This window comes from Myripristis murdjan, chromosome 11, assembly GCF_902150065.1.
Source record: "Myripristis murdjan chromosome 11, fMyrMur1.1, whole genome shotgun sequence".
Taxonomy (NCBI): domain Eukaryota; kingdom Metazoa; phylum Chordata; class Actinopteri; order Holocentriformes; family Holocentridae; genus Myripristis; species Myripristis murdjan.
In genome coordinates this window covers 28,967,639-28,994,698 of record NC_043990.1, presented here as the reverse complement: position 1 = coordinate 28,994,698, position 27,060 = coordinate 28,967,639, and positions in this window count along the sequence as shown.

The window sequence follows — 27,060 nt, the reverse complement described above, 5'->3', positions numbered from 1 at the left end:
TGTTCAATTTACTAACCCTTTGCAACAAGTACATATTGAAGGCTAGCATAAAAGCCTTATGTAAATTTGAAGCACATGTGCTGCTTTGACATATTGGATTTCATATATGTGACCTTTTTCTTCAGGTCTGATAGCATGCAACTCCTAATTTATAGGTGAAAAGGCACTTTTCCCTGCACATATTTTTTCATTTTAAGTCACATCATTTAAGGCACATCTGTTTTAACCGATTTGTGAATTTTCATATTAGACTTTTTGTTTAAGGGCACAAAGTCTGGCTGGCAACAGAGACAGCTTTCTGTTCTTAAACCTCTGATCACAACAGAACAGCACAACCTTTTTCACAGCAGCCATTTAAACATGAAATAGCACCTAAACACAGGGTTACTTATGGCATTAACAAAGCTTCTGCTGCATTTGGGTCTAATGCTGCATTCAATTTACCTCAGAAGTCGAAAGTTGTAGCTGGGAATGGCGTTGACTGTGTTCCAGTACAACAAGATGGAAAACCAGAAGCAATACTAGCTCTAGTCAGGTTAGCCACTGTTTTTAGTTCCCTGTTCAAATGGAAGGCTGCCTTGCCGAGCCAGGTCCTCGCTGCTGTGCCTGCTGGCTCACTGAGAAGACTCTGCTACACTTAATATGAACCTTAATTATTGTCATAAGTAACACCTGTGTTTACTGGATATTTCATTTCAAAATGGCTGCTGTGAAACAGTTCCAAAGGGCCTATAGTTTTCCAGCTTAATGGATAGGTTAGGTATTTTCAACCCAGACTGTATTAAAGCACTGACTGCCTTTTTTAATCATACAGCCTCACTCTCTTGCAGCATGCATGAAATTCCAGCAAAGCAGTAAGTTTCTTGCCTGTAAATCTAGCGCTGAGGTTATGCATGCACGATTTTAAATGATGGGAATCAACTTTTTAAAGGCTGAAAAATACTGAAAAAAGTGATGACGGGAGAGAAGAAAGAATAAATGTAATGGTCTCACAACATCTCAGTGAATCTCAGTGAATGTGGACCTGAATGTATATGCTCAAATCAGTAGGGGAGAGTGGGGTAAATAGTGCCAGTTTTTACTTAAAGTGCCTTTAAAGTGAGGGGATTACAGTAATGCCTCCAACTAAAATATGCACATATAGTTTAGGATGTTGTGCATCCCTGGGAACAATCACTTTGGATCTTATATAAACTGTTTGAGAAATATAGCTTTTGAAAAAAAAAGTGGTTTTGTAGCACAACTTGTCCCCGGGGTGGGGTAAATTGTGCTATTAGAGAGAATACACTGGGGTAAATTATGCCATTGATAATTGAAGTAAAACAGATCATTTTAATCTCACAAATGATAATCCTATATAAAAGCAAAACAAATTCAATACAAAATTATTTATTTAACATTTATTTATTATTTTAACAAGATCACAGGCCACTTTTCTACAACAAGGCCGATCGCCACATGAACACATACCCAGAACAAAATAAAACTTCCAAAATGAGCACCTGCAAATCATCTTCACTGAATCTGAATCTGAATAGTTTTAGTGATCAAAGGTAAGAAGACAATGTACAATAACAATAAAATACAATAAAGTAATATATAGTATATAATCACAAGTTGTGCCACTGGCACAACTTACCCCAGGCCCTTTGGCACAAATTACCCTAAGCCCACCATTTTGAAAAAAATGCATCCCCCAGCTGTTTTGAGCAAATATCATGCTAACTGTATAGACTCATGGTGTAGCTTACTAAAGTACTAAAACCTGTGTGAACTGTTTTCAAAGTTTTCTATAGTTGTTCAAACACAGCAATCAAAAAACCTTGGTCAGAGAAATTTTACTTTGGAGGGCAAAAAAAGATTTTTTGAACTGAAATGTGCTTACCTCTCAAGCCATGTGTCTCCCTTCTTTGCAGGATGAGTGAAATGGATGCCTCTTCAAAAATATGTGGTCACATGACCAACTTCTTCTATGGTTTTCTAGATAACAGGGGTGGCACTACTTGACCCTTGGCACAAATTACCCCACTCTCCCCTATTTATGTGCATCTCATAAGCACAGGCCCACTGTTTGACATGGCTTGGTTGTATGGGTGCCGTCTGAGTGCAGGGCTGGCCATGCCTCAGTTAGAGCCTGGGACACCTGTGTGCGCAGTGGAGAGTGGATTCCCTGGAGAAAAGCACCACCCCAGACACAGGCCGCAGCTCATCTAGTGCTCTGCAGCATCTGCTTCCAATTATGTGGACACATCAGTGTGTTCATACAAGGCTTTGACCGATACCGATATTGTTGAATTGAAGTTGTCAGTAGCCGATGTTGAGTGTCTTCATATCTTACCATTTTAATCCAGTGTTTGAAGTATTCAGTTTTTGTCTTGTCAGGGTGCCTCTGAAACAACATTGAGATCATTATGGAGCACTACAGCCCTCCACTGAAATCCAGACAAATGAAATTATTTTAGACTCATTAGCATATCCTGAGGCATTCAGGATTTTTTTTTTTTTTTCAAGCAAGTTCATTCACTCAGCTCAGGCTATGGTTTTTCCATAGACAACCGGTGCAGCGCTGATAAATTCCTCAACAAATATGCAATCAATCAAACTGCATCATATCCATCATAACAGAGGTGGGATGACAATGACTGAACCCAGATCCTATTTTTAACAAGAGGCTACATTAAAAAGAGAAATGGGTGTTCTTGATGTCAAAAGAATTATTTATGCATGATAGCTCCACGTCAGGCTAGCTGCCAAAATGAAATAACAGCTGATAAATGTCAACTCTTACTACATTAGGCGGTCAGTTGTAGCGGTAATGGCACTAAGGATGGTTATAGTTGTGCTCAAGGTGAAAGTTCTTAGATGTTTTAGCGTTCCAAGTCCAAGATGTTTTCAGAAACTTAAATGAAATATTAATATGAGAAAAAGCCTATGCCAGTGTTTCTGAATGTTTAAATTTTTGGTTGAAGCACACACCTTGAACAAAGCCTCTAACATTCATAAAACAGAGCTGATAATTGGCTGTGGAAAGCAAACGTTTCCCTGGGACTATTTTCTGGAAGGTTTTCAGATCCTGTCAGATCACTCCGTCCAATTTCAAGTCATCAAAACCCAACACTGCTGCTGTTTTTAGGAAACTGATGTGGAGGACTTTATTATGGTGATGGAATACTGCTGTGAAGAAAGTTTGAAGTCTCAGAAAGTTCATTTTCATATCATAGTGGAATGAATGGCAACCAGTGGCTGGATAAAAGGGAGGAAAATTCTAAAATATGACTGCTTGCTTGGTATGGTCATCGAAAGGCCTCTTATGATTCCTATAGAAGAGATTTTTTTTCAAACAAAACAAAACAATTCCACCTCATTGTTTCTCTGCCTCCAATTTGTTATTTCATGAGGTCTTCCTTGGCAGCTCCTGTTTGCACTCCGCCCCAGCTCTGGCAGCGCTCACACGTGCTCCTGTTAGTGCTGAAAAGTGTCACCGGCTGTCCCGTTGAAGGCTCTATAGGCGACCCCTGGCCCTTCCTACACATCCAACTGCCCCAGCCCACTGTGACCCAGATTAATTACCCCCCTCTAATTCATTTAGTGGGTGACAGCTGTGGAAAGCGAGCAGCCTGCTGATACATCTTGTTAAATGACGGCCATCAGTCAGTGCTGGCTATCAGAGCGGGCAGGGGAGTGTTGGCCACCAGCCTCTCAGTGGTGCTGTTTCTGTGTGAGTGTAAGTGAGTGTGTGTGTGTGTGCGTTCATTTGTTTGTTCCCTCATGTGAGACATCTATACATGTAGTAGCCAAATATACTGTTAGTTCATCTGTACTTATACTGTTAGTTTTGCACTTTGTTAGATATTACACGTAGTTCATGTAGTAGTCCAAGTCCTGCAGACAGCCAGCAGCAGCTTTATTTAGATGCAAATGAGAATGCTATTACTGCTATAAATGCTATTGCAAATGTGCCAGAGATGAGACAGGTAACATTTTTAATCATCTGCCATTGCTAGAAACTCCAAAAGCTTAAGCCCCATTTGTTCTAGTGCCATTTTATTTTATTTTATTTTGTGCTGTAAAGTTATCCAACAGATTTCCCTCTTAATCCAACCTGGTGACATACAACGTGAAAAGCTGTGTGGAGGCCAACAGAGGCTGCCAATTTCCTTCTTTGCGTATGGTAATTCTGTTAAAGGGACAGTTCACCCTTTTTGAAGAATTTGGTGTTATTTCAGACTGGCTGGAAGAAACCTACCCCTCGTTTCTATATTAGATTCTCCCCACTGAGAAACCTTCTTTCAGAAACTAACAGCTCGGTCAGGAGAGGACAGCACATCAGAGGAAGGAGATAAAGTGAGTATAGAAAGAAACAGAAATTATTTAACAGGCGCTGGATTATTCACACAATATTATCATTTTTTTAAAGATCACGTCAGTACTGGTACATCGTGACACTCCTCCTGTTAGCCTCCCGCCATTGAGCTGGACTTCCCCCCAGCTAACACTCTGAAAATGAACCGCCTTAATCCACTCAAAGAAGGTTTAACATCGTTTTGTAAGTGTTGCTTTCCAAAACTGCTCTCCATCATAACAGCTAGGGGGGAAGTGAAATAATATTAGTTTGTTTTTTTTCAAAATGAGTGAACTACCCTTTAATATTTCAAAATTATTTATGTGGTGAGGAGTTATAGAAATTAAAATCATGCAAACAGCACCTTTAAGAAAATACTGACAGGGTGACACCTACAGCATATACAGATGGAACATGAGCTACAGCAAAAACGACATTATGATCACATAATGATCACACGGTGACTAAGCTGCGATGATCAGCATCAGCAAAATGATAGTAAAGCTACAGGAAACTGAACTCTGTGTTCTCTCCACAGCTTTTTTTTTTTTTTTTTTTTTTTTTTTTTGCACCGTCTTCTTACCTGTAATGATCATGATGTTTGAAGCAATATCCCTAGCCTTGTCATGAAATTTGGATGATTTTTCTCTTTAACTGCATCTCACTCTCTTACTGGCAAACATTATCACTGACATTCATCCATCCATCCATTTTCTATACTCGTTCCTCCTAAATAGGGTTGTTAGCAGATATGGAAAATAGCAAAGTAACTAATTATACTGTATACTGCATTATACAAAGTAACCTGTGTATAATACAGAGGTAATGCCACTTGAACATATCTGAGTTACTAGTCTGTGCTGAGTTACTAGACTGTGGTTACTAGTTACTTTGGAGAATAAGCTTTTACATGCAAAACATAATATGATGATCCTTTTTTTTTTTTTTTTTTTAGCATTATTTGATAGTAGAGAGATAGAGAGAGGTAGAGAGAGACAGGAAAGACAGAGGAGAGAGAGGGGATGACATGCAGCAAAGCGTCCAGGCCAGAATTCCAACCCAGGCCACTGTGGTAAGGACTTACACACTCTACCAGGTGAGCCAGTGAGGCGCCTCACATTAAAACACGGCTAAAGGCCTTGACCTAGTCCTGTTTCATATGTGTGTGTGCATGCATGAATGCAAAACACACAGTGCTGGTCACAGACTTCACTGGGTGGTTTATGCCTGAACTGAGGTGTAAACACTTTATCCACTAGTGGGCAGGTCAGAGACAAAACAATTTCATTTTTTGGTAATTAGTCACAGCAGACCGGTGATAAATGTATCCTTTTAACCGCCCCGGGCGCTGGAGGACTGGCGGACAACTCACATAATCCACTGCATTTGCACGCCGTTTTTCCATAACTTTGTTGTGTTCTCTGACAAAACAATCATGATGGACCTTCAGTTGTCTTTACGGTCCTTCTTCCTCTCTATGTGCTGCTTGCTGTTTCCGTCTCACTGAGCATCACCAGTATCATATTGCCCCCACAATTTGTGGTGGTATTGTACCTAACATATCCGTTAGCTTTCAGGATATGTACACAAAGTCCAGACCAAACGAACACAGGAAACATGTGGTAGCTATCCTGCATATGCATACAGGTATTTAACATCAAGTATAAATGAGGCTTAAATATATGAGTAATTTAACACTGAAGGAAAAGCATTCTCCACACAGTAGGTGCTTTTAGTTTTCATGGTTAAAGCCAAGATCTCTCACTTTTTGCATGTTGTCACCTCACCACAGTAAAGATGGCGCGCATTTCTTTCCTAGCAGAGGTGAAAATGTCATCAGCTGACCTCAACAACCCAAAGCATGAATATACAATTTACTGAAGTGTTGAAATTTGAAAGTAAAACAACATGGGCTGACTATGTACAGGTAAGTCTGTTTTTTTTTTTTTTTTTTTTTGCTTTTTGTGCTGCTGATTCCTCAAGGATGCTGTTGTGTGGCATCCTTGAGGTGTGGCATCCGGATGATATTATTTTGCTTACTGGGGGAATTTCACTTAACCAGGGGGAAGTCCACCTCAATGGCAGGAGGCTAACAGTTAGCATTTGGAGCATCCAGCCAGTATCCAGCACTCAGTAACAATGAGAGGAAGATAGAGCCACTACTGTCCTAAAGAACAGCTGGGTGTCAGCCCTTTTGTCAGCCTTATAAAGACTGACACATCTACATTTGTCTTTTATTGGACAAAGAAATACAAGGCACAGCACAGCACCAGCACGTGTCTTGCTCACATTATTGTTTTAATCATGACAATCTTTTTTTAATCCTATTTTTTATACTCTTGTTTTGACAAGCTTCCAATTAGATTTTGCCAAAAACACATAACCTCTGCTCATTTCTCGAGCAGTAAATACGCATGAAAGTGAATTCATCCTAACAAAGGAAACAATGAAACAAGCGCACCGAAGAGCTATTTCACAACCCCGCCAAGAGAATAATGCATTTTACCGGTAGACACAGAGGCAAGCGATTTGCCACGTGGAGAACGTGAATAAATGTCACTTCAAATACAACTCGCAAAGCGAATCATAAGGTGAGGAAACGTCCTTCTTATCTGGTGTGCAGGAGAAACGAGTGGATCGCTGAAAAGACTTTGTGTCCCATTATCGCACCGTGAGGGGTTTCACACAGGCCTTCAAATGGAGCTGCTTTTGAAAATGCAAATATGGAATATCGCAGAACAACCCTTGCATCCACTGACACACTGTAACATTGACAGTTATGCAGCTGTGTCATTGTGTGTGCAATTTTCACACACATCCATTGAAACATGCACCCTTGTACCCACAATAGAAGATGGTGGAGAAAGGCAGCAGTTTAGGTAAATATCAGAGCATTTTTTTTTTCCCACCACAGCCATCATCTGAGCTCTTTGCAGGTCTAATCAATTATGTAGACAGAATACAGCTGCCGGGCAAAGGACCCCGACACTGGCAGCAACAAAAAAAAAAAAAAAACTTTGTAGTCATCAGGCATTTTTATCTAATGACAGAAATTTCACCCCATGTAGATGAAACACATCAGCATCTCGACAACATTTTTGTTCCACATCATTAATTTGCAGAGGCTTCCTTAGTGGGAAAAACAAAATTGAATTAATTAGGAAAATGCAGGAAACCAAGTTGAGGAATTAATAAAACGGCGTTCTTGTTAATGGACACAAAACAAATGACACCATTATTCTTTAAAGGCAGGCTGGCTCAGTGCACTGGCGCTCATTTCTGACTCAATTACAATGCAGGGAGCACTTCTCCACCTTTCTGAAATGAGGTTTCAATGAGAAAATTTAATTAGGAATTATAGCCCAGTGAGAAACAGATCGAAAAACAAAAGCTTCTCATTTTCACTTTGCAACTTTTTCGTGCATCTTTGTGTTTAGTTAGGAAAGCAAGCTCAAGCCGAGTGTTTTTTTTTTTTTTTTTTTTTTTGCAGGAATCTCTCCTGGGAAACGGGCTTATTTTGAATACCAGTGGCAAACAGGCTGAAGAGCGCTCATCGGAGAAATGCCCTTTTTAAAACTCCGATAGCCTGCTGAAACTGGCAATGTAAACAGCTCGGCAGAGGCATCGGTTGGGCAAGGCTCTTCCTGACTTTAACATTTCTGCTGTGATTCCATGATACTCTCAACAGCGACCCACATTCCCGCTCACTTCCAGCAGATATCAGTAATAAAATGCGGTTTGGCCTCGGGATGAAGATAATGCTCTCACTGTGTGCTCGTAACTGTACTTCATCAACAAATGTACTGTAGGGCCAAACCCATTTCACCACCGCGCAGAGCCGATGTGTCTGTTGTCACCCCGAGGCCCTTCCCCTTCACGGGCCACGTGTGCTGCAGCGCTCCCTGTAAACAGCAGCCTGGAGGCGTGGTGTGCACCGCCGTCCAGAGGCAGGGGGCTGAGGGTGACCGCTCTCATGGCTGTGGCGAGTGGTGATGGTGGTGGTGGTGGCATGGGGGGGTTACGGGGGGTCAGACAGGAGTGGAAGGAATCAATATGTGATGAGTCAGAGGGAGGAGAGGGCCGCCTTACCTGAGGACAGTGAGACCTTCCTCTAATCTACTCAGGGAGAAAATTGTGGAGCTCAATTTAAGACCTAACCCATGAAATTAACACCTCCAGCTCTCTTTTCTGCTACCAAGAGTGATTTCACAGAATGGACAGCCTCTTTTAAACTTTTCAAAGTGAGAGAGGCCCTGACTTTATTTCAGGATTCACCTTATGTGCCTCCTCTTCCACAGGGTGTGGAATATGGCGAAAAAATGTGGGAGGAGGCCCCATTAGAATGAAATAATTTGTCCATTGTTCACGTCGAAACAGTAAAATGTAGACTAAATCATTAGGTTTCAGGTTAAAACAGGATTCCAGCGTCAGTCTGTTTGAGTACAAACCGCTGAACGGCGGTGGGTCTGTCGCTGAGTTGAAGGTGCTCTATGCAAAATCGCAGAGCGTCCACTGAAATGTTGACTGTGTACACTCCACCGACGAAAATGGAACGTGGACAACAAGCATGAAATTTGATGGTTGAGCCTTCATTGTTCTCATCATCAGAGAGGCTGCAATTCAGCTTACAGAGAAGGAGCAATAAGCATGACATTTGATTGGTTGAGTCTGGTTAGGACTCACTGATAAATTACATGCTTACTCCACAATTTTATGCCAGTTGCTTTAGGTTTAGTCTTAGTCTTAATAACAAATGAATAAATAAATAAATAAATAAATAAAATGTGATTTAGTTTTAGTCATTTGAATTTTTAGTTTTAGCCTAGTTTTTACTCACAAACCTACAGTGGTTTTAATCCAACTCAACTCAAACATTTGTCAGATTTGTTTCCTCAGTAAACTCATTAAATTACTTCTTAACTAAATTTAAGCACATTCCTTATTACAGATTCGTGTATTTTGTATCAAGCTTATTGCACTGTGCTTGGTATCAGTAATTAATGTTTGTCCATAATCTTTTTTTCCCTATCCAAAAGCAGGCTGCTGCAACAGATACAGTTCAGTAACATTCACAACATGTCCTCTGTTAGATGTGGACTGGCCAGTGGTTTGCCCCTCACAGCCACTAATGACTGGATCGCTCCTGAGGTCAGGAGTCGTGTTTTCATTCGTCTATTTCTGGCATTTTCATCTTGTTTTTATTCATTGATGAAAATAACAGTGTAGTGTTTCATTACAGTTTTTGTCAGAAAAGGTTTGTTTTTGTTCAGTTTTCACTGATGAATGAATGAACTGATGATCACTGATGAATAGTTGTCATCGTAGTTTTAGTTAAATTAACACTCGTGTAAATGACCCTCACCTCATTAAACCCTCAGTTTTGAGAGTTTTTTTTCCCCCATATGTCTGGATTTCTAATTATTCCAAATGAACCGGAAACATAAAATGTATTATTTCCTATGCTGGAGAGCAATGTGCAGTGAAAGAAAGACTTACGAATTTCTCTTCCTACTGAAAATATCAGGGAATGTCTTGATCTGGAAAATGATCTGCTTTTTTGACTGGATATTTGGTGAGTGGTCTTGTGATGTACATGGTTGTGGTTTGGTTTCGTCTTTGTTGTAACTGACAACAGCATTGTCTCTATCAAACTATTGAACTGTGACTCTGATAATGGTGTTGCTTCTGCACATTTCTGTTTTGATTATTTCTCTGTTTTTTTTTGTTGTTGTTGTTTTGGAGGGGGCCAGGGTGTAAAGCATGCTGCATGCTTTTGTGATAGGATTAAATGTGTATTGTACCCTTGAGTATCCGCATCACTTTTCTGATGTGTATAATGTCACACCTGACAGAGACCAACTGAGGTTAAAATATATTGTGTTGCTCACAGTGAATGTGGTGGAGCAGCATGCAGATATTCTGCTGGATATTCCTGTTGTGTGGATAGTCTACCTTTATCAGTCACTGAGTGTTTAAAAAAATAGCATAGTAAAAGCTTCATGATGATGGCGTAGGTTGCATCACAACTATATAATAAGAGTCAGGAATAAATGGTAGTAAAACTGTCACTGATTTATAAGAAAATGTGGATTATGTCTTTAAAACATGAAGCAACAGCATTACACTGCCAACAGCAAAGGCAGTGAGTCATTCTTTGTGAATAGTATGTATAGTAACAGTATTTTTACCCCAGACTCAGACAGCTTCTCTTTACAGCATTCAGTTTTTCAGAGGCAAAAGCTGGACACAGACAAAGCATGTCACCATTATGAACACTGCAGACAAACTAACTTGGGTAACTGGAGCGAAACCATCCCAAAGATCTCTGCTAAAATTTAAGCGGCACACTCCCAGGTTCTGGATGTACTTTCAGAGCATAGAGCACCAATTAGCATGACAATGACATCATTAATGGATCCTCAATCTGGCTGATTGCTTAATTAGGACCAGCAGAGGATAAGGGTGAGGGCTAAATAAAGAGTCCCTTGTCCCTTGCTGGTATTGTCAATATAGGCCAGTCGTTGGCATACCAATCAAAGGTTCATCACATGGCACATTAAAAACAGTCCCTCATGCTCCCAACCAAGGCCAACTGATGGCTCATTATCCTGCAGCTGAAAATTGCAGCCATCCTGAACAGAATTTCAATTATGCACTTCTTAAAACACTCACTGGATTAAAGATGTTACAAAAGGCCACTCATTGCAATCAGCCAGACTGATTAGGTTTTCATATAGAGGATGAAAGCTGTGCTTCAAAATACATTGAATCTTTTTTTTTTTTTTTTTCACTTGGAAGCCGGTCATTTTGTGTTCTCGTCTGCATTTACCTTTAGCTGTTTCCACATTTAGTGGCGAATTTCAATAAGGAGGAGCAATACTCAAATATGCATAGAGTCCCTTGTGGGGAGTGCATTATTATGAGCCGGTATTGTTAACTGTAGAAGTAATCAAATGTGTCCGTAATAGCGATGCAAAGTGGATGGGGTTATATTAGGGGGCTGGGGTCCCACAATCCCATTTATAACACAGGGGTGGGCATGGAACTGTCCTGGTTGAATCATCAAGGCAAATAAGTAGCTGTGCCTTTGAAACAAGGAGAAAGAAAATTAGGAGACAAATCAACCATGAGTCTCATAGAGAATTACCTCCAGTAACAGCCAGTCACCAGGCTGTAAATTCTGATGTTTGTGCTGTAGCTGTGTTGTAGCCTAACGCCCTGCCAGCGGTGTACAGTGCCGACCAAATTTTCACTGTCTGTCGTTACGTGGTAAAGAGCATTTTGGAATCATGACACCAAATGTGGCCTTAGAACTTTCAGTGTTGACACGTGCACCAGTTTTCTTCTGGGTCTTAATACAGTGAACACATTTTTTTCCTGTTGCCAGAGCACCATGGGCTCTCTTTTTCTGGGTTTTAAGGAAAAGGAATCCGAAGATAACAAAAACAGCAACTGCACACTCAAACACTGTGCATATCAAAATTTACTGCAAGCTTTCGGTCATAAACCTTCTTCAGGCTTACAGAACAAGTGAATACAACATGAGGGTTAAAATAGTCACGTCACTTGATTGTAAAATGCCAGACACCTGTGTCAGGCATGGCAATGGCAAGAGAGGCATCATGGGAATTGTAGTCCCAAAAATAGTTGACTACAGAGGCCATATTTAGACCTAGTTACTCCAAATATCTACCAAGACAAAAAAAAAACACCGTTACATAGGGATAATTAACAAATCAAATACAAAAGACAGAGCACGATAGAGCAAAGCTATACAATCTATGCATACATCAGGTAGTGGCCATCATAAAGCATAGTAGAGCCTAGCATCTATATGTTTACAGTACAACACTCATGTCAAACTCCTCATTTAGACCTAGTGGTTGTAGACTTTCTAGGGAAAGGAAAAGGAATCCGAAAATTGTCCAGTATTTCCAACCAGTTAACGATGGAAACTAACACCTGGCAGAGCTACCTGGTGAAACTCAACATGTTTCGCAGCTTTGAGGCAACTTTATACATTCACGCATTTCAGCTACGGCGTTAAGGTGTTATGTTCCCAACTACAACCACTGATCTGGACTACATGGACAAAATGCATTGCTTTCTTACTCGGCGAAGCAGCAGCTGGATTCTCTATAAACTAGCTAACAACAGCCAGCAGTACCTTCTTAGCTTTAGTAAATGTAAACACAAAAGTAACACAATAATCCACGTTTCTTACCACACAGTTTTTCACTTCACTTGAACTGATCGTTGTAGTTCACACTGCAGACCATGGAGCATTTGCTATTAAGTGTAGACTTCAATGACTTTTCCAGGCTTCTTAGTGCAATATGTATTTTCTCAGTACAAAAACAGTTACCATTTTAATCAGGTGGGAACGTCTTGCTGAGAAAAATGTATTTGTGCTATGGTCTTTTCACCTTATTCACCTCTCAGCCATGTTTGTGGGGGATTAGATGCAGAAGTCCCATAGACAACACTAGATTAGTGTTAAACATCTGCTGTCAAAATACTCTTTCAAGAGCAGGATTAATAGCCACAGCTAGAAATAATGTCAGCAGCTACAATAAAACATTTCCCATGGTTGAATTATGTTTTCTTACCGTTGTTTTATTGCTTTAGAATGAATGAAAATCAATCAGCAGAGCACTGTTGACCTCCATTCATTTTATACCATGCAAACCACTAAGGTTAAATATATTTGAAGACTTTTAATAAGGGCTTTGAAGTTATGATGGTGTGATCATTTCATTCAAGACTACTCTTAAAATATTATTTTTTTAGCAGTTTTAACATTCAACACCTACATGTCTACTCCCCCTCAGTCAAGCGAACATGGTTCTGAGGCGAATAAGGCAAATTTCTTGCAGCATTGCCTATCTCATCATCATAACCCAAAGGGTTTTTTTAGCATTGCCCCAACCCAGCAAGCACTGGAGAGGCAAGGAGATGCAAGAGGAGGCCAAAGTCAGTGCACGAAAAGTGGAAAATTTGGAAAACATTTTGGCAGTGCAACATTCATATTAAATTAGCTTTGAAAATTTTATTTTGAACTGACATCAGCAATACAGTTGGTTCCTGATTTTACATACTGATGCATATAGCCGCTATAGATAATTACAGACATTATTTCAGCTATCATATTGGCGTAATGTGTTTTCCGTGTCGGTGCAAGCTGTAATATGATATATTCAATGTCAAAATGGTTGCTAGGATCCTTCAGTGTTTGGTATTTTATCTAAAGGCTTTTGATTTTCAGTTTTGGAAATAGAGGGTCACAGAATGCCACTGCTATCACTGCCATGTAATGGTATTTTATGATACAGCCAATTAAAAATAATGATCCTGGATTAAGGTTTCTGGCCACTCAGGGAACACCCACCACCACTAAAAAGAAAACCTGATTAGAATTCATCCTGTCGCCTCATCTGGCCGCTGCATAACAAAGGGCTGAGTCGGTTTCATCATGTGGTATTTTCTAGTACTCTTTTCCACAACTCAACCTTTTCCATAGGTCTGTACTTCCGTAGCTCAACCTTTTACTTCTACAGCCCTGAAAGCTACACAGCAAATAAAATAAAAGCCGCTATAAAAACACAGACCTCTTTACAGTAGACGAGAGACGGCTCACTAGAGTTATTTACTGCAGGATATGGACTACGTCGAAGTGAAAACTCATATCCTGAGCACAAGTCTTGGGCTTGTATCTCTGCTGTTGCACCGCCATCATGTTGTCATAAAACATTTCAGCAGAGAGGGGTTTATGGGCTGCCCAGCACTCTCAGCGGCCCTGGCCTCTCCTGGCTCCAGCAAAGCACTTTATGACTGCTGCTATCCGAAGATATGACACCAAAAACACCTGACAAACCCAGGGACTCGCTGACAGATGTCCCACTCTCTCTGTTGATTGTTCTGAAAGCTGAAAGAGAGCGCGATCTGTCAACATTAGAGAGCTGTTGATCATTCCAAGCTTAATGTGTGACTGTCAAACAACAGATTGTGACTTTGGGGTTGTGGTTTCTTGTGGTAGAATCTGTACTACAGGTTGTTGCTACCCGTGGTATGGATTGTTTATACTGTGCTAGAAGTAGGTCTCCTCTGACCCTCTGCACCCGAGACAAACCTCCTAAATCAGGGCTTTTCAGTAACAGTGACTGGGTTGTCTCAATGCATCGACTTGAAATTATGCCGGTGTGAATGAATCAATCAGCTAAAGGAAGCTGATAGAAGGAATTATACTTGGCCTGAATCAAGATAACATGCTTTCAATCAGTTTATTTTTATGGGGAGAGAGTGCAACAGTATCTCATAAACTGGGTGAAACTTGTTTGCTTTCTGTCATTAATATTATTTCTCTGTCCAGTTACATGTTCTATTATTTTTATTACTGAATGTCCAGCCCCATCATGTCCTGTGTTCATGTGTCTGTTTCCTGTTTTCTGTGTGCACTTGACCATGTGAATTGCGTCCTTGGGGGTGATAAAGTTTACCTTGACCTTATTCTCTTAGACAAACATACCATAGAGTAAATACGACAAAGCACAAGTTGCTGTACAAACCCTATTTCCTGTTCCACCAGGTGCCAGCCACAACGCAACACAAATACGGAGTCATACTTCCAGCTCTGCTGAACCTGAAATCCAAAGTCTGGGAAAGAGAAGAGAAACGGCAGCCTAGACAAAAGTTGTGCAGTGTGTAGGATTTACAAAAACAGAAATCATGTACTTTAAAAACCTTCCAACAACAAATCTATCCAGCCACATTTTGAAGTGGCATGGAATCTCCATCAGCACTGAGATGTCTGCGGCAGTGGAATGTAGGTGGTTACTCAGTCGATAAACAGGGGGATTTTATACATATGACCGCTCAGCTTTACATACTTGTAACAACCCCCACATTAATTTGTTGTGCTGATGGTCAAAATCCAAACTAGTAAGTCATTTTTATTGTGTTATGATTTACTAGACTGACCTATACAAGAATAGTAGAATGCAGGTTTTCAAGCCATGTTCTTGAAAATGAAGACATAACCAGTCGCTGTGCTATAATTGCTGTTGTTTATTTTGTAGCATCCAGAGAATAATCCTAAATCCCCTAAAGCCACCGAGACAAAATCTCAGTTGGTGCCTGTTGCACTGCTAATTAATTTAGCCCAACTGAACGCCTTCATTCCGTCGTTCAGAGGTGGGGATTGTCTGATAGCAGCAGGGTTTTTGGTTGCCCTCGATTCCATCTGAAATTAAATAAATAATGAATGCAACTTCTTTTTTTCCCCCATCCTCATCATATTCTTTCTCTTCCTGCCTCACCATTTGCAGAAGCGGAAGCTGGTAATATTCCCGCTGATGGTATCTGTGTTATTAGGGCTTCAGCTGCTGGATAAACACATCAACAAATGAAGTATTCTTCACAATGGCTTTCTTTCACTCACAGACTTAGATTCTGGGTGGCTGATTTGTGATTATACATACATATATATTGTTATATATTATGGAGTGGTAAAAATAACAAAGAAATGCACATTAAAGCCAAGATTATTAGGTCAAAAATATACCTGACTTACCGGTCTAAACCACAAAGAGACGCTGCAAGAGAAGTAGCGTCCTAACCCAACTAATTGAGATTCGGTGGATTCCTCCTATTTCCTCAAAAGTAATTTGAGTTTCAGGGTGGGCATGGACACATCTCAAAACCAAGGCATGGAAGACAAACTGTCTCCTAGACAGCAGTGAGTGTGGGTCCAGACAAAGCTGGACTCACCAAAGTTCCATTTGCCTCTTTCTTTAGTTCCCAGCAGCGTGACCAGGTTCACCACAATGACAGGACTTGTGCTTATTAAAGCCCAAACCTTTTGTGATCAGTTAACTCTCGTTTTTTGGGGGGGAACCAACATGCACAGTTGTGTCGTGCAGTATCAAGGTCTATGGTGGAAATGTGATTTCCTTCACAGCACTTAAAGTACCAGCTGAGCTGAACATCAATCACAAGGAATTTTTTTCAAATTAGTCAAAGTAAGAGGCAATAGCAGCAGTTTGTCTTAGTGTACTTTTTGTTGCTAACAATTACTGGTATTTGCATTTTTTTTTTTTTATTGAAATTTTAAAAATGAATGACCCACTGTGAATACTAAAATTAATAATACAGATATGGCTGTAACTCAAAAACTGCAAAGAACTTTACCAAAATCTTGGTGTTGTTAAATTTAGAGAAAAATGAATTTCAAGAATTCTTTGATCTTAGATAACTCTGGTATTTGGTATCTTAAATTAATACTGAACTTACACAAAAAGGTGAAATCAAAACTTTAGATTCTGGCATGCCTTGGCAGTTACTAGAGAAAATTGTGTGCCTCTACTTCTAACAGAAAAAAAAAAAAAAAAATCTGCAGAGCATTTCCTTAACATACTAATTTTAGTAATTAGTCATTAGTGAGATAAACAGCTTTACAGATTGTTTTGGAATGCCATCTCAAAGTAGATCCTGATAACACTAAACGATGTAGGCAGCAGTTATGTACAACTACACATCATCACATCTTTGATTTTGATACTTTATATGCACAGGCTTTCAACACTGTCATGGTCTCTCATATCAACATACTGTATATTCAGTGTTGAAATTCTTGCTGGGAACTGAATCAGATTTCTTTCAAGATGCTGGATAAAGTGTATTCTCATTCAAATGCACAGTGATGTCATTGTTGCTCTCTGTTTTCCTATTGTGTGGCTTTTCTATTGCCAACATTATAGCAGCTATTTCTCAGTGGCTGAATACAGAAGCCAGTTCACTGCCAGCGTGTGCCCCTCCACTTGTGTAACAAGTGAGCAGACAACAGATCTTCCCACTGACCCTTCTCTCCATCTCTCTGCCTCCCCTTCTTGGTGCTTATGAATATGAGACACCTCCTCGGCATTAGAGGCCACAGCAACATCAACCAGGAGGAGCAGAATAATGGTTCCCTCCTTTCCTTTCAGCCTATAGAAAAAGTCATTTGAAGCCGTGGGTCTTGAAGAGGCAGTTCAAACAGAGGCTGGCCATGGCCTGGTGTTTGCTCTCCTCCGTCTCCATCTTCTCCCCTCCTCTCCCAGGACATCAAGGGAGATTTACTCCAGCTTATCTATAAAGGGCCAGGATGAGCCTCGGCAACTGAGCGAAACAATTACTCACAGCTGCTCCCTATCTGTCCCACCGTGAGCAATTCCACTTCAGCGGTCGACGCCAACAGTCGCATTCAGACGCACACCGACACGTCCACGTACACACCCGCCGCCCAGCAGCCGACGTGCAATGCAGTCCTCGCAAGCCAGTTAACCAGTTTCCCTTTTGACACGCCAGGTAGCCCAATGTCATTGTTTCAATGCTCACTTTTTTGTGTCTAAAAGGCAGCCATGTAGGGCAATGCTTGTCAATGTGGAGGGCACTGGGAGGGCACCCGGGGGTTCTGGAGGTGTTCCAGGGGTACTTGAGGGACTTCCAGGAACCCTTGAGGGGGTATCATGGGCTCATGACAGGGTTCCAGGGGAGTTTCCAACAAAAGGAGAAATAGTTTGATTTAAATATATATATATATATATATATATATATATACATATATATATAAGAATCGCAGGTTTCACACAGCTCTACAAGACAATACTAAATCAACAGCAGCTAAAATCTCCCTGTGTCTAGGATAAATCTGATCAAATAAAGTCATTATTGACTTTCTTTTGGAACAGGTCCTCAATAACCTGCAAGAAAGAAAACAAGAAAATCCCATCTTAAGTTAACAGTTTTTCCTTGGTGTGGCTTTTTCTGAGCTATATCCTATAACTACAGCATTACATGTTCCCCTGGAGATGCTGTGTAGAGGCTAGGGTTTGACCTATATGCATTTTTTTTTAAACCAATACTAAGACTGCTAGTTTTAGATTAAAGGTGTGAATAACATAGCTTGGTGCCTACATTTTTGAATTATGTAGTAATTCCTGATATGATTCTACTCTCATTTCCAGCTGTGGATTTGACTGGAATCTGTGCGAAATCTGGTGATTTCTTCTGTTTGCAAGAAATGTTATGGCATCAATAAATTAAAAGATGAAAAACTAGCCAGACAAAAAGTTTGTTGTTGTTGTTGTTGTTGTTGTTGCTGTTGCTGTTGTTGTTGTTGTTGTTGTTGTTGTTGTTGTTGTTGTAATTGGCCCATTGGTGGGACTTTGGTAATTCATCTCTGACAGAGACATGACCAGAATCCAATGAATTACAGCTTGAGTCATGGGGTCTGGAAACCAGACCATCAGTAACAGATATGTTGTGCCTAAAGTAAATATCATTAACTTTGAATATTCACTTGAACAAAATCTGAAAAAACAAACACACAAACAAACAAAAAACATCCAAACAGTCAGCATTTACAACAAATATTTAATCTGGCCAGGGTAAAAAAGCCTCTGGAACAGCATTTGCACCATAATGGGATGGTAACTTTCCAAACCCAACTGAAAATCAAAACATTGCACTAGAACCAATTTAAAATCTTACCATAGATACCATAGTTGCGTAGTGATCAAGTGTATATTACATGTGTAAAGTAATTCATCTGTATTATATCCATCATACTACTCATTGGAGTAGTATGATGATCTGTTTTTTGATAACAGGCCAGTATGAGCTCCATGTGGTCTCATTCCAGCTGGGACTGTTTGCTGAGGTTGTGTCGGGGTTAGTGAGGTTGTGTCCTCACTAGGCCCTCTGGTTCTTTTCCCTAGAGTCAAGGCTGTTTTCAGTGGCGGTTCTGCCCATGTTGCCGCCCTGGGCGAAATTACTGCCTTGTGCCCTACCGTTCTAGCCCCGCGCGCGCGCGCGAACTTCCAAGCGATAACGGCCGCTACCGGTGCCCCTCTGGCGGCTAGACGCGCCCCTCCCAGAGTAGGGGCGCCAACACCTGCACAAATACCTTTTTTTGAAAAATACTTTTTATACGGACAAAATCTTGTTTGCATAAAAAAAGTCACCGGTCAGCATCAGGCGGGCCGGTCGCGGCACCGGCTTGATGCCCACAGGTGCCGCGCCCACCCGGTCAGGTCTGACAGGTGAGCTGCGCACACATACTGCCATCCTCTCATTATTAATCAACTTTTGCTCATACGCGGCTGCAGCAGCACAACGAACAGTGACACAGACAACATGGTTGATTATTGACTGCGCAATGCGGCCATTCGCCGGTAATTGCGGCATCAGGCGAGCCTACCTACTGGTTTATATGCAAGCACAATACATGTGTATTTGCTTAGACCCCAATATTAGACGAGGGCGTTTTTTCAGGGCATTTTCAATGGAAAAAATATTGTCTTATATTCAGATGAATACGGCAATAGAAAACTGCTTTGCAGCGAGGATGATTTTTTTTTTTTTTTGCTCTCATGCCGCCCCCCACGTGACATGAATAAGTGCCGCCCCGGGCGGCTGCCCGCTTCGCCCGTGCCTAAACCGCTACTGGCTGTTTTAAGTGAGCAGCAGTACTCAGTTAGTTGATTTCTGCCGTCTGCGGAATGAAAGCAGTGTCACCCCCACGTCTTCACACTTCCGATATCACCGAAGAGAAATATTTCTCACTAAAATATTCTGAAATGTGTACACTGGCTCCAGTTTTACCAACCCCTATATCTGAACCAAACCTGCAAAGCTCAATACCTAACCTAACCTGTTACCTGCAATGATCTCTATATCTACTCTGGAACAGACCCAACCACAAGACAAGCAACCCAACCCACATCTGTTATGAAGTACAAAGTTCCACATTCTTTATAAAAAGGGGTTCTTTTTAATTTTGGTTTGGATAAGCGACAAAGCCACTGATGATGCCATTCTCACAGTCTACAATTACGCCAGATTTGTCCCATATGTCTGACTTGGCCTTTGAGGATATGTTATCAACAATCTGATATTCACCACTTCATCCCGGTTGATCGATGTGTGGCCTTGATCCCTGTCAGTGAGGCCTGTGACATCCCCTCTGTTTTTTTGTTGCTGTTTTTTTTTTTTTTTTTTTTTTGACCCAGATGGATGTTATTCATGGCAAGGCAGTAAATCACAATTGTAAATATAGACAATTGTTACTTGGGATGCTGTAAAGTGGAATTTATAAAATGATGCTTCTCAGGTTGAAACTAAAAAGACAAAGGAGGAGTCCTTGCTGCAGCAGCCCAGGTCCCCTCTCTCTCAACCCACCTTTCCTGCCTCTCTCAGCTGACACAATCGAATACAGCAGAAATGTCGGGGGAAAAAAATCACCTAATATACACACTCTTTGCTGGTGCAGGACTCTACACTGGGCAAAACTGACAGACTACTCCGGTTAGGTGTTGCTATGGTACAATACTTTGGGGGCATTGGTAGCACAGAGCCGTGGTTCTCAGCTTTATAATGACCAGGGTCCAAGAGTGTGCAGGTTTTAGTCCAACCAAACATTACAGCAGCTAATTACACTGATTAACACAGCTTCAAGTTAAGTGGAGGAGTTTATCAGAGAACTCACCTTCTGTATTGTGTGGATTGAATGAAAACCTGCAGACTCTTCAACAAGGGGCGTAGTGGACCCGGGGAATGAGGGGTACATGTTGAATTTTTATAGAAAATTAATATATACACACAGTAATAGAGACACAAACAAGTTCATTAATTTTTGAAATAAAAAATAAGTCTGATTCCTGAACATTCCATCCCCCCTCAGTTTTGACATGTTGGCTACGCATCTATTTTGAAAAATGATTGAGAAGGACCAGCTTTTAATGGATGGTCGCTGGTTGGAATCCCCAAATCTGTTGGGGAGATGTGGTTGGAGCAAAATGAATAAGTAACACGCTCCCCTACCCAGCGACGGCTGTCAAGGCACTCATTTATACTGGGCAGCTCCAAGTATGAATGTGCGGAACTGTATGAATGTAAATCAGGGTGTTTCTGGAACTGTTGTCTCTCCCTGGATAAACAAAGGCTGAAAAAGTCTTGCTCTAACAAAAGATGGATCCCTAAAGTAACACCTCGTACTTGTTGAGTTGAAGTGTAATTCCACAGTTGTGGAGCCAATTCCAGTTCTGCAGTGAGTTTGTGATTCTCTGCCAGAGCTGAGCAGCCTTCCCCAGGGTTGCCCATGTGATGAGGAGCGACAGGCGCCGGTAATGCAAAAATAATCTGCTAATCTCCACTGTAATTAAACAGATGGAATGAGGTCTTTACTGCGCGCCTCAAATAAGCCATAAGTTCCCCCAAGCCACAGACGGCAATGTACATAAAGGACCAATGAGGAGGAGCTACTTAGGGAGGAGAACTGCAGTGAGATCAGGGAAAGACTCTACATCTGCCCCTCTAATCTGTTCCTTTCAGCAGAAATACATCATTATATAAAGGGTTGAATGTCTCCTGTTTTACCCATTGACAGGCTGAAAGAATATTGATTACTGTATATTCAGTCTATCCTAAATGGTAAATAACAACGGTTACAATGTTGTAACCCTAGTTCTATAAGCTCAAGCTCTGTACTCTACTGGACTCTTTGGGTAAGAGCTCTCCAATCATATGTGCAGACCAGCTCACTGAAAATTTGCATGTGCTTAGCTTACCAGTCAGGGGCGAGCCTTCTGTAGACCGTTGTTCTTCACACACTATATAAGGCAGCGTACTAAGTTAAAGCAGCCGTAACTTCCTTCAAGGAGCAGTAGGTAAGTCAATAGGTAGAGGGCCCTGCCTGTGCCTACAGAACTAGGGTTGCAATATCATAACAGTCATTCGATCTCACACAGGCTCTTGTCTCACTTTCTCCTGCAGGGGAGGGATGAGATGGAGAGGAGGAAAGGTATAAGGCAGCCTTCATGGTCATGGCGCGCATACAAACACGTCCACCCGCATGGACAAAGGTGGAAGCCCCAGCATTTTGTGCATGTCCACAATCTCCTGTTACTGTCCTATGTGAACTGGGTCTAGCCACATTCATTGTAGTGGGGCGGGGGGCCAGGACAGTGGGAGTGGAGGGGAAGGAGGTCGCTCTCTCTGTAGGTATATGATTGTATGTGAGTAGGTGTTGTCCATTTTCTGAAACACAGGTAGCTCCGCATCAATGGGACCGGTGGTGGTTGTGCTACTCCAATCCTCTGGGGCAGCACTACAGGAGGCTTGTCCCTGATTAGCTAGCTATATGCATACAAATTCTCAGTAAGCTAGTCTGCACATGACTGGAGCGCTATTAGCCAAAGAATCCAATAGAGCACAGAGTGTTTGTGAGCTAGAACAAGGTTATAGTGTAAAAGGGTTGGATCAGGTTCAATAGTCCCATTTCTGCACAGTTCTGTAGTCTAAAAAGACGAGTTCTTTTAGAAACTCAATAGATAAAATATGATTTAGTGGGAATGAAACAAATTAACCTGGACAAAATACAGAATAAAGGTTGATTGTGCTAAAACTGATAGTAAGAGTTTTTTGGCCAAAGGGTTGGCTTCCCTGATTTACATTATGTTAGCTTTATACTGTCCCATAAATTTCTTTAAATACATTTTCATTTAAACAGAATGGTTATTCTCAAATAAATGACCACAACTAGAAATCATGAAAAAAATGCATTTTGACATGAAGCAAAACTGCAAGAACAAAGAACAACATGTCCTGGTACCCATTTGCTGAGGAAATTAAACGGCTCTTTTATTGTTGTTTTGCTTTTGGAATTGGAAAGTAGATCTGATAGTTAGTGTCTGCAGGAAACTTCACCACAGTCACCTTGTGCCAGAAAGAGACAGTTGGACAGTACTTTTCTAAATAATTGCAGTTATATAGCAGAAAAATGGGTACCAGGGTTTGTTTTTCTTTATATTGCAAAATCCACTTGTGTCCACATGCTTTGAATTTTGTTTTTTATGTTTTAATGATGTTATTTTGGCACCAGTTTTGCAACACTTCAGAATTGAATGGAGAGATAGAAATACAATATTGTGGATTAGTAGTGCAGGGGAGCACAGAGCAACTAATGAGGAGATTTCATTGCAATGTGGACTCATATCACATCCAAGTAACTACTGTATACAACCCAACACTCAAGCAAAGTTCAGGTTTGCTTTAATAGGACAAAATCATATGCAAAAAAAATCAAGCGGGTGAATACTTCTCATAGCCATCGCTTTTATAACAATAAACCAATATTACTTCCTGGAAATGAAGGCAATAGTTATCAATACACAGGATATTAAAATCCCATGTACTGTACCATAATCCAGGGTAAGCCTTCCTATAGAGGCCAATTCAGTTTTACAGAATGCTAAACCACCATACAAATGAGTGCCACAGAGAGCAAAAACAAATCTACAGGACCCTGGCGAAACAATTCACGGTTTCCCTCTAAACGTTACTGAAAATACAATTTGGTTGTATGGGATGAAGACATGTTGACTAGAAATTGTTAAATACAAATATGTCTAATTGTAGATGTATTTGTGATATGTCTAAAACAAATGTAATTTGCAACAAAATACATTTCCCTTGATTGAGAATGCATTTTAGTTGTATGGGAATGAAATTTCTAGGAGACTGTTGCAACCACACTCACACTCACACACACACACACACACACACACACACACACACACATAGCTGATGATCTCCAAAGGTCAGCACAGAGCTAAAGTATGTTGATGTCATTACAAATCTCTCCATGGGAAAACAAAGAGCCCTGAGGCGAATCCCTCCGGTAAGATTTCTGACCAACGAGAGGGCAGTTTGTTCACACATGACATTTGTTTTTACAACTTTGGACCGCTGCTGAATATTGCCATATGAATGCAAACAAAGCACTTGAAACCAAATTGTGTCATTTCACCATTTTAGGCTCTGAATCGGAACAAAGCAAACAAGCTGCCTAACTTTCCAAGCAAGTGAGAGTTGGCAAGCCATTGTGGTTATCGCTTTTGTTCACTGATGCAAGCCTATAGCAGAGCTGATAGTAACTGCTAGTGAACTGTGTAGTAACGTGACAGGACACAAGCACCTTCTGATAAAAAAAAAAAAAAAAAAAAAATGTAAGTCAGGTATCATCTGAATTAAACACAAAAAACTTCTAGATCTACTGGCCATGTGAAAAAAGGGTCTTGTGGTGTGACAAGGGAGCTTTTTAGTTGTAGGTCCAAACAATATATTTGACACAAAGCCAATATTGCACATCACCCTAAACTGTCCCTACTGTCACGTATCGTTGTGGCAGCATCATAATCTGAGGCTGTTTCTGTTCAGCAGGGATGGGGCCTCTGGTGAGGATAGAGAGGGAATTGAATATTGCAAAATACCAACTGATTCTAGAGAAAAACCTGCTGCACTCTGCAAAAAAAAGCTGAAGCCAGGGAAGAATTTCACCTTTCAACACTACAGTGACCCATAGCACACAACCAAATCCACCGTGGAATGGTTGGAAAAATGGAAGATCAATGTTTTGGAGTGGGCCTGTCACAGCCCTGACCTCAACCCAACTCAAAATCTTTGCACTGACCTAAAAAGAGCCGCTCATAGCCAATCACCAATTAATCTAAGTGTGCTCGCATTCAAACGCCAAGAAGAATGGGACAAAATCGAAGTGCACTAAACTGGAAGAAATTCACCCCAAAGTAAATTGTGAGAAGATTCATAAAACAAAAGCATTCACTGTTTTTTTTTAGGTTTTCATAAGTTTGTTTGGCAAAACACTGCTAACAATTTTTTAAATTAAGAAGTACAGTGGTCCCTCGTTTATCGCGGGGGTTACGTTCCAAAAATAACCCGCAATAGGCGAAATCCGCGAAGTAGTCAGCTTTATTTTTTACAATTATTCTAGATGTTTTAAGGCTGTAAAACCCCTCACTACACACTTTATACACTTTTCTCAGACAGGCATTAACATTTTCTCACTTTTCTCTCTTGTTTAAACTCTCAAAGTTCAAACCTTCGTAGAAAAATAAGTCCAGTATTATAGAATGAACGCATTCTGTACTGTACAGGAGACACGGCACGGAGGAGATTGATTGACAATGGTCTACAGTCCCTTAGCCAATCAGGACGCAGAACACAATGCGCTGTGCTTAAAAAAAAAAAAAAAAAAAAAAGCATGCAAAATTGCACTAAAAAAAAATCCGCGAAACTGCGAGGCCGCGAAAGGTGAACCGCGTTATAGCGAGGGACCACTGTATAGATTTTCTCAACATACTATAGACGCAATCAGAGCGTCTCACATCACGCACAATAAGCCAAACTGGAGAGAACCATCAGGCAAGTTTTTCAGAGATTTCAATGTTTGCATGCACACTAACACCACAATTACCTGCTCTGTGCTCCCCTTGGCTGCTAATCCACACTACTGTATTTCTGTCTCTCCATTCATTCCCATAGTGTGATAAAACAGCTCAAAAAATAACACTTTCAGCACATAAAATAACACTAACAAAGTGCATGAAGCCAATATAAAAAAAAACAAAACAAGAGGGACTCAGCATGGACTCAAAGACTCTTGTCAGGTATTTGGGAACAATATATAATTTTTATTTTTATTTTTTTATGTATTTATTTTTTTAGTGTTACAAAAGTGCCAACTTCTATCTCTGCAAAATCACAAATATGGACCCAAGAGTTCCGAGGGATAAATGTGGGTGACAGAGAAAAGTGGCCAGTAGGGCAGTGAAGCTACACAAGGACTTCAGCAGTGTCTATGCGTTAGAAGGCACATACTGCAGGTGCCACTGCAGTCCTAATGCTGGATGGATACAGGATAAATGCACGGCAGGGGGGTAATAATAGTGGATTAACCTATGGTGTTGATTCTCTGTGAAATCGACAAAGGAGGAGACGACGGATTTGAGGATTTTGTGTTTTTCTCTGCACGACACGAGTAAGCCAGCCAGTGTGAGAGAAAGGACAGATATGCACACAGTCAGAATCTCCCTATCTAAATCTGAAAACTGGCTGATAAAACGGGCTGAAAACAGCCTGGTGAGCTCTCAGTGCTCCAGCGACTAAATGAAGCCTTTGAACCTCTTCACAGCAATGGGGCTGAATGCTCTATCAACGGCGGCACGCTGGAAACAAGCTACTGGCCCAGGAATCCAGATAAACATATAAGAGGCGCTGGCCGCCGTCAACAGGCACATTCACAGGCAGACAATAGGGCTCTGATCAGAACAATGATTATGCAGGCCCTCTGCCGTCCTGTCATTGGCAGCCCACTTTCTCCATTCCTATCATTTTAATTAATTCTGTGATATTTCCAAAGTCTGGGCTGTATAGACCCCTAATGAGAAATCTCATCAAAAGACGCAGAAGCCAGGCAATTTGAGCTGCGGCTGGCATGATATGCTGCACTCTCAGCCTCCTCCTCCATCCGCAATTACTTCCTTTTCTTCTTCATGCACAGCAGTGTCCCCAGCCACAAAGTCTCCTCCTGGTCAGCTGTGCTACACCTGTATTTGTATTTTTCCTTTCATTTTTACTTTGTTGTGAGCTTTTCTTTCTTTTTTTTCTTTCTTTTTTTTTTTTTTTTTTTTTGCTTTGACTAGTTTGCTGTTGTGTACTGATAGCCATCTCATTGACTTTAATCAGCCATCCATCAATGTGACAACGCTCTAAGAATAAAGGTTTTCAGGCGCTAGTTAATTAATCTGCCTGCTCCTGTCTGCCTGCACTGCTCAATCATGGGGTAAATAAAGGCAGTCAAGAATGTAATTGTTTGTTTTCTA